Source organism: Calonectris borealis, chromosome 4 (genome assembly GCF_964195595.1).
Source record: "Calonectris borealis chromosome 4, bCalBor7.hap1.2, whole genome shotgun sequence".
NCBI classification, from domain to species: Eukaryota; Metazoa; Chordata; class Aves; order Procellariiformes; family Procellariidae; genus Calonectris; species Calonectris borealis.
The window spans coordinates 80,811,926-80,820,643 of record NC_134315.1 but is presented as its reverse complement, the minus strand read 5'-3'; the positions used below and the strand labels follow the sequence as shown (position 1 = coordinate 80,820,643).

The following is an 8,718-nucleotide window of genomic DNA, read 5'->3' as shown; positions in this document are numbered from 1 at the left end:
GGCTCAGAAACGCAGCCCCCGTTGGCTGTTTCTGGGGTCAAACCCCGGGGCTGGGGTGGCCGTGGCTGCGGGGGGTGGGAGGTGGGTGGCGGGCGGGTGTTGGGGGGCAGGTGGGAGGGGGCGGGCAGGTGCGTGGGCCCCCACCGGAGGTGGGGGTCCGGGGAGGGTGCGTGGACCCCTGCCGGAGGCGGGGGTCCGGTCGCGTTGGTCCCCGACGCTTGGGAGGCTGGCATGCACCAGGCCGAATTAAACGTCTGAGATAGTCTCTGGGCGAAAAGGCACTTTTCACACCCTCTTTGTGCGTCCAACTGTTTATTCACCGGACTAACCATAAACTCGTTAGCCCATATTTAGACAGTGTACAATTATGACAGTTCATATTCATATACAAGTCGTGACAGTGATTGATTTACGACCTGGCCAAAAGCCAGGATCGTTTTAACAAGCACAAGCTGTAATCGGCTGGAGGTGAAACCGAGGAGGAGCTGGGGCAGCAGCAAAGGAGCTGGAGGCGGAAACGAGCTGGAGCCGCAGACAGGGGGGAGCTGGAGATGGGCTGGAGCAGCAAACTGGGCTGGGGACGAAACCGGGCTGGAGATGAAAACGAGCCACAGCCAAAACTGAAGTGGAGCTGTCCACGAGCTGGACCTGAAACAAAGAGAAACAATGAGCTGGAGCTGCAAACAAACTGGACCCATCCAGGAGCTGGGGCAGAAACAACCAAGCTGGAGCTGAAATGAGCCAGAGCCACCCATGAACAGGAGCTGTCCATAAGCTGGATCTGAACCCAGAGCAGAAACAAACAGGAGCCGTCCAGGAGCTGGACCTGAAACAAAACAGGGGCGGAAACAACCAACCTGAAGCTGCAAATGGACTGGAGCTGTCCATAAGCTGGACCTGAACCCAGGGCAGAAATAAACGGGAGCCGCAAATGAGCTAGAGCCAAAACCGAACTGGAGCCGTCCAGGAGCTGGACCTGAAACAAACGGGTGCAGAAACAATGACCTGAAGCTGCAAACAAGCTGGGGCAGAAACAACCAAGCTGGAGCCACAATGAACAAGAGCTGAAACAAGCCAGAGCCATCCTTGAAATGGAGCTGGAAATGAACTGGAGCTGTCCATAAGTTGGACCTGAACCCAGGGCAGAAACAAATGGGAGCCGCAGATGAGCTGGAGCCAAAACTGAACCGGAGCTGGACCTGAAACAAACAGGGAGCCCAAACCAAAACCAAACCTAACAAACAAAAACAAATGGGGGCCCAAACAACTGACCTGAAGCTGGAGCTGTGCGGTCCCCGCAGCATCTCGGGCGGGCGCAGGCAGGGCTGTCCCTGGCCACGTGCAGGGCAGGCGTCGGCCTCAGCACAGGCAGCCCGGCTTCTTCCTGGGGCTCCTCCATCCGTCTGTCCGTCCGTCCCTGCGCAGGGAGAGACATGGGACAGTCAGCTCCTGGCAGCGCGGCCCGGCCCAAAGAGCCCCAGAGCTGCTGCCCTGCAGCTCTGCCCGGCCCCCTCGGCAGCAGCAACCCCGCACCGCGCACCCGAGATGGAAGGGGAGGGAGAAATGGGGACGGGACACCAGAAATGTCCCGTTTCTCCCCAGAAGGGTGGGTGAGAGCCAGGATCTGGCTGAAAACCCACCCGCCCTCCGCAGCAGCGGCACAGACCGACTCCAGCAGCCCAAGGCGGGGGACGGGGCTAGCACCGCACCAGTGCCAGCAAGGTCTGGGCTGGGCCCTGACGGCTCCCATTCCCACCTCCCCGAACACCCCTTGCAGCCACGGCTCCCCGAAACATGCGGCCCAGACCTGCCCAGCCCTGGCTCAGGGTGGGTTGCGGGGACGGGACCCATGGGGCCCCGCCTGCGCCCACAAACAGCCTCTGGCCACAGGGGAACCCTGCCCGGGCAGGTGCAGATCTCCAGATCTCCACCGGCACAGCCGGCCCCGGGAGCCGAGCACCCCGGTCCCGCCGTGCAGCTCCGCTCGGCCGCCGCGTCAGGGCACTCACCGCACTGGGCACGTCCTCCACGCTGGCATCCCCCGGCGCTCGCTGCCTCGGGGCCGTGCTCCTCGCCCAGGCACCGGGATGAGCCTTCCCCACACGTTGGCACAGCCACGTGGCATCGCCTGGGGCCCCAACACCTCCCGAGGGACCGGCAGCACCGGGACGGACGTCGCTCCCCGTGCCCGGCCAGGCCTAGCTTCATCGTTTCACCGATGGGGCTGCAGGAGCTGGGTGCGGATCCCTAGAGCGGCCTCTGCTCCCGCCACAGCACGTTTTGAGCTAAAAAAATAAGTTTAAGTAAAACAATGGCTTCACATGGAGCCCAGAGCCACCCCCAAACGCCCTGCTGTGGGATGCCCGGGGAGCTCCCCTGCCCAGGGACACCCAGTGCAAACACGTCTCCCCGCGTGACCGTGCCATCGGAAGCATCCGGCCGTCCCCGACCTCGTCTGCGCGGCCGCGGTGCCTCCTCATGTGCCGGCTCCCCGGAGGCAGCAGAACCCGTCACCGCAGGCAAACCCCGCTTTTACGGGGAGCGCTCGTACTCGCCCCAGGCTGCGGGCAGGAGCGCGAGGTCTGCTGGCGGGTGTGCAAAGGCCCCTCTGCAGCTTCTCCACGGCCACAGGAGACAGGAGCCCCTCCTGTCGGGGATAGGACCACGAGGGAGACACGGTGTGCGGAGCCCATATGGCCATTGCCAGTTCGTGGTTCAAATGGGGGTCGATCCCACGGCTGAAATCGGGAGCTGCCGGGGACCCCCAGCCCCACAGGCCGAGCTGCAGCCCCTGTCCCCGGGAGGGGACCCCAGAGGGTCGGTGCCAAAACCCGCCGGGAAAGTCACCGGGCCCCAGCCGGGCACCCGCGGGGATCCCGCACCGGGGGAGAGGGAAGGGGAGCGCTCACCCGCGGCTGCCCCGCGGGCCTGCCCGGAGCGGAGGAGCGGAGCAGGACCCGGCACCTGCCCATGAATTGGCAGCCGGCCCGAGCCGACCGAGGAGAGAGGCTGGGACGCAGAGCACAGAGTCCCCAGAGGAGACGCTTGTTCATGCACGTGAGGCGTCCCAGCCAAACTGGGGCACCCCAACACCCGGGGTTCTCGCACCCTTCACACGGTCGGGTCCAACACATTTGACTGATCACTGGCACCCACGCTACCGATGACTGATCCCAGAAAAACTTGGCAGAGCAATTCCATTTCTGCGGCGTTCTGGCTGCTTGTCTGTTGATCCAGACGCCCCTGGAGTCCGTCTTGCCAGGGTCACTTCTCCGTGACGCCAGCCGACGCCGGGAGGGTTTCAAAGCCACGTCAGAGGGGCTGGGATGCCGGCGTCACCTCGGATGTCGGGGGTGTCCTTTATCCTTCAGGGACAGCTCTCAGCTTCCACCAAGCAAAGTCCTTATGTCCAGGGCCGGGTTGTCCGCTAGTTTTACTTAAGCATGAGCAATATCAAAGTATAGAATAGATTAGAATAGAATAGATTAGAATAGACTGGAATAGTTCAGTTGGAAGGGACCTACAACGACCACCCGGTCCCACTGCCTGCCCACCTCAGGGCTGTCCGAGTTAAAGGACGTTGTGCGGGGCACTGTCCAAATGCCCCTTGAACACTGCCAGGCTTGGGGCATCGACCCCCTCTCCAGGAAGCCCGTCCCAGGGTTTGACCACCCTCCCGGTAAAGAAACGCTTCCTCGTGTCCAGCCTAAACCTCCCCGGTGCAGCTTTGAACCTTTCCCGGGCGTCCTGTCCCTGGATCCCCGGCAGAAGGGCTCAGCACCTCCCTCCCCACGTCCCCTCCCCAGGAAGCTGCAGAGAGCCAAGAGGTCGCCCCTCAGCCCCCTTTGCTCCAAACCAGACGAGCCCAGAGTCCTCGGCCGCTCCTCACGGGACCTGCCTTCCAGCCCCGCCACCAGCTTTGTTGCCCTCCTCTGGAGGCACTCAAGGACCTTAACACCCTCCAGCCACTCCTCTCCCAGTTTATCCTTGTGCCCGGCGTTACCCCGTGCCAGGTGCAGAATCCGGCATTTGTTCTTGTTCAATTCCACGCCGCTGATGATTGCCCAACGCTCCGACCTACCCAGATCCCTCCGCAAGGCCTCTCGTCCCTCGAGAGAGTCAACGGCACCTCCCAGTTTGGTACCACCGGCAGAAGTGCTGGTGGTGCACCCAGCTCTGCCCCCAGGGCACAGGTGAACGGACAGAACCGCACTGGCCCCAGGGCTGTGCCCGAGGAGCCCGGCTGGCGGCCGCTCCCCGGCCAGATGCAGCCCCGTCCCCTGCAGCCCTCCGAGCCCTGCGTCCCGCCAGCTCTTCCCCCAGCGACCGTCGGGTCCAACACGTCTGACTGATCGCTGGCACCCGCACTAAGGGTTACTGATCGCAGAAGAACCTGGCAAGGCAACTCTGCGGCGTTCTGGCTGCTTGTCTGTTGATCCAGACGCCCCTGGAGTCCGTCTTGCCAGGGTCACTTCTCTGTGACGCCAGCCAACGCCGGGAGGGTTTCAAAGCCGCGTCAGAGGGGCTGGGATGCCGGCGTCACCTCGGATGTCGGGGGTGTCCTTTATCCTTCAGGGACAGCTCTCAGCTTCCACCAAGCAAAGTCCTTATGTCCAGGGCCGGCTGTCCATTAGTGTGTTTTACTTCAGCGTGAACACTACCCACGTCTCCAGTAAAGCTCCACCACCTCATCGCGTTCGGTGTAGAGCGGGAACTAGTACAGATGAGCAAAGTTAATACGCTTTCGTACGATACAGACCGACTGATGCCATCGTTAGGGAAGGGCATTTTCTTAACATACCCCGGGCAGGGGGCACGCGCAGCACACGCCGCTGCCTGGAGCCGCCCCCGAGGCCCCTCAGAGCGAGTCCTGCCGGGAGGCGTCAGCCCCCGGGGCTTCGGCCGAGGGGTCTGCGGTGGCCCCAGACCCCCACTGCTCTCTTCCGCGCCCCAAGCAAAGTCCCCACTCACCAGAGGCGGGAGCAGCCATGGTGTCAGCCGGTTCCCTCGCAATGTGGCTGTCCTCACGCCGGCCGTCACTCGTGGGTTCCTGGCAACAACCCGGCAGCTGAGAGGCGGCGGGGTCAGGCACAGGGAAGGGCTCGGAGAGGGACGGGGGACAATAAAACACTCCGTTTTCTGGGAGGGGGGAAGGGGGGGGAAGAAAAGCATGGTAGAAATCAATGCACAAATACAACTGCTGTGCAAAGTCAAAACTTTAATCTTAACCGTAACCCGTGGCTAGCAAGCACACACAGGGGACTGGTGAACAGCTGCTTAAACACATCAGCTGATAAACTGCATTAACCAAAAGGAAACAAAAATGCATTTAAATACACCCTTGAGCTCACTCAAAACTCCTACAGAAAGGCTGTTCTTGTTTGGGTGACCTGAAGAACCGCTGCAGCAGTTCTGGTCCCAGCCCTGCTGCCCCCAGCAGCCCAGGGGACGGGATCCTCCCCAGCCCCAGCCCTGCTGGGAACCAGCTGCAGCTCTGGGGTTTCTGAAGGAAAAAACAAAACCCATTCTTCAGAGTAACTGCCGACACCTGAAGCTGAGAACCAGAGGACATGGTGGACAAACCCAGGCACGAGTTGCCACCGACCCCCCAAAATGCAGTACAGTACAGGGAGAGGTGTTGTGTCCCCATGTGCAGCTCGGGGATCCCACCAGAACACAGACCCCTGTGCCAACACCAGGGGTAGCGTCTCTCCTGCCAACGCGGGAAGGGTGACGCGTGAGCGGTGCCCGCACACGTCACGCCTCGCCCACGGCGTCATGCCGGCTGTACAACACGTAAAACAACACGCCAGGATGAGCAGAGCTTCAGGAGATGAAACTCCTCAGCCATTCCCAGCACGCGCAGCCAGGAACAAGAGCGGGGCTGGACACCGGCCCGGAAGCTCCCCGTGACCGGAGAGCAGCAGCAGCAGCAGCTCCCGGGATGAGAAGTGGGGCACAAGCCCCCGTCCACCGCCGCGGGGGTCTTCACAGGGGACGGTCACCCACAGCCGCCCCACCGGCGTCGCACCCGGGGTCGCTCCCTGCGCACCCTCCCCGCGAGGCGGCCGCTGTGCACGGGGGCCCTGCACCCCCTGGCTGAGCCCTGCAGGGCCCCTCCGGGACAGAGCTGACCCCCTGCCCCAACCCGAGGGTCCAACACCCCCAGCCCCGGGGCCCACCGCCCCCGACCCCCAGCCAGGCCCCGACACCCCCCACACCCCAACCCAGGACGGCCCAACACCCCCAACCCCGGGCACCCCCTCACACCTGCCCGAGTCCGGACACTGCCCCAGAAGCTGCGGCCGTGCCCAACCACCCCCGGGGCCCGGGGTTCGCCAGGGGTACGGCGGGGACCCCAGGTCACCTGGAAACGGGCCCCGACATCCCGGGCACGGCAGGGACCCCCCTTCACCAGTCAGTGACCCCCCCACGCCCGCCCAACCACCCCCCGCCAGTCAGGGACCCTCCTGCCCGCCGGGACCCCCCCTCGCCAGTCAGGTATCCTCCTCGCCAGTCAGGGACCCCCCCACGCCAATCACGGACACCTTCACGCCAGTCAGAGACCCCCCCACGCCAGTCACGGACGCCCCCACGCCAGTCAGGGACGTCCATCCCCACTCAGGGACCCCCCCGCCACTCAGGGACACCCCCCCCAAGTTAGGGACCCCCTCGCCCGCCGGGACCCCCCGGCCCCGCCGGTACCTGCTCCTGCTCCCGCCGCTCCGTCCCGCGCGCTGCTCCCGCCACAGGCGCGCCCCCTGGCGGCGGCGTGCGGTACTGCGCCCCGGGGCTTGTTGAAGCCTCGGCGATCAGCGCGCACCTGCCGAGCGGGGGCGGCCCGACCCGCGCCGACCAATCAGCGGTGCCGGCGCCTCCGGGCAACAGCCAGTAGCGAGGCGGGGCGGGAGCAGTCCCCCGCGGTGGCGCCGCCTAGCGGAGGAAGAGCGCCCCCGCCCGCAGCCCCGCCCCGGCCCCGCGGCCCCGGGTGTGGGGGTTTGTGTCGTGGGGGCTGATGTGTCCAGCAGCAGCCTGGGGGTCATTCACAGCTTTAGCAGCACTAATCATTAACTGATCATTAACATTTACAAAGTGAGGGTGTCCTGGTTTCGGTCGGTACTGAAGAACAGCTCCTCCTGGCACCCCGACTGCCGGTGCTGGGCTGGATGTTCAAAGGGAGGGTCCCCTCCACACATCACGCAACCGATGCTAGGTGGAGTAAGTGGGTCGCACCGATCACACAACGGGCCCGAATAGGAAACCCCAGTCGCCCAGGAATCTTGGAAGTGATCACGAACTGGCCAGAAGGCAAAGATTTTGGAATAGCCCCAGAGGAGGAGGTGACGCGTGCTGAAGAGGCCCCGCTGTATAACAAACTGCCAGAAAATGAGAAGCAATATGTCCTGTTCACCGATGGGTCCTGTCGCCTTGTGGGGAAGCATCGGAGGTGGAAGGCTGTCATATGGAGTCCTATACACCAAGTCGCAGAAACTGCTGAAGGAGAAGGTGAATCGAGCCAGTTTGCAGAGGTGAAAGCCATCCAGCTGGCCTTGGACATTGCTGAACGAGAAAAATGGCCAGTGCTTTATCTCTATACTGACTCATGGATGGTGGCAAATGCCCTGTGGGGGTGGTTGCAGCAGTGGAAGCAGAACAACTGGCAGCGCAGAGGTAAACCCATCTGGGCTGCCGCGTTGTGGCAAGATATTGCTGCCCGAGTAGAGAACCTGACTGTAAAAGTACGTCACGTAGATGCTCACGTACCCAAGAGTCAGGCCACTGAAGAGCACCAAAACAACCAGCAGGTGGACCAGGCTGCTAAGATTGAAGTAGCTCAGGTAGATCTGGACTGGCAACATAAGGGTGAATTACTTATAGCTCGCTGGGCCCATAACACCTCAGGTCATCAAGGAAGAGATGCAACATATAGATGGGCTCGTGATTGAGCGGTGGACTTAACCATGGACATTATTGCACAGGTTATCCACGAATGTGAAACATGCACTGCAATCAAACAAGCCAAGCGAGTAAAGCCTCTTTGGTATGGAGGACGATGGTTGAAGTATAAATATGGGGAAGTTTGGCAGATTGATTATATCACACTCCCACAAACCCGCCACGGCAAGCGCTATGTGCTCACCATGGTGGAAGCAACCACTGGCTGGCTAGAAACATACCCTGTGCCTCATGCCACTGCCCGGAACACCATCCTGGGCCTTGAAAAACAAGTCCTATGGCGACACGGCACCCCAGAAAGAATTGAGTCAGACAACAGGACTCACTTCCGAAACACCCTCATAGACACCTGGGCCAAAGAGCACGGCATTGAGTGGGTCTATCACATCCCCTACCATGCACCAGCCTCCGGGAAAACCGAACGATACAACGGGCTGCTAAAGACAACACTGAGGGCAATGGGTGGTGGGACATTCAAGCATTGGGACATGCATTTACCAAAAACCACCTGGTTAGTCAACACCAGGGGATCTTTCAATCGAGCAGGCCCTGCCCAATCAAAACCCTTACGTACAGTAGATGGAGATGAAGTCCCTGTCGTGCACATAAGAAATATGCTGGGAAAGACAGTCTGGGTTACTCCTGCCTCTGGCAAGGGAAAACCCATCCGTGGGATTGCTTTTGCTCAAGGACCTGGGTGCGCTTGGTGGGTGATGCGAAAGGATGGGGAAGTCGGGTGTGTACCTCAAGGGGATTTGATTT

General features: G+C 61.9%; 1 long non-coding RNA gene across 1 annotated transcript; it reads right to left on the bottom strand.

Annotated features, from left to right (window-relative positions):
* Window positions 1–295: 295 nt before the first annotated feature.
* LOC142082518 (uncharacterized) lies at window positions 296–2,648 on the bottom strand. The gene is made up of 3 exons (XR_012673720.1): window positions 2,010–2,648; window positions 1,273–1,417; window positions 296–648 (listed from the first exon to the last, which is right to left on the bottom strand). It is a non-coding gene; the product is annotated as an uncharacterized LOC142082518 (long non-coding RNA).
* Between the last annotated feature and the right edge of the window lie 6,070 nt (window positions 2,649–8,718).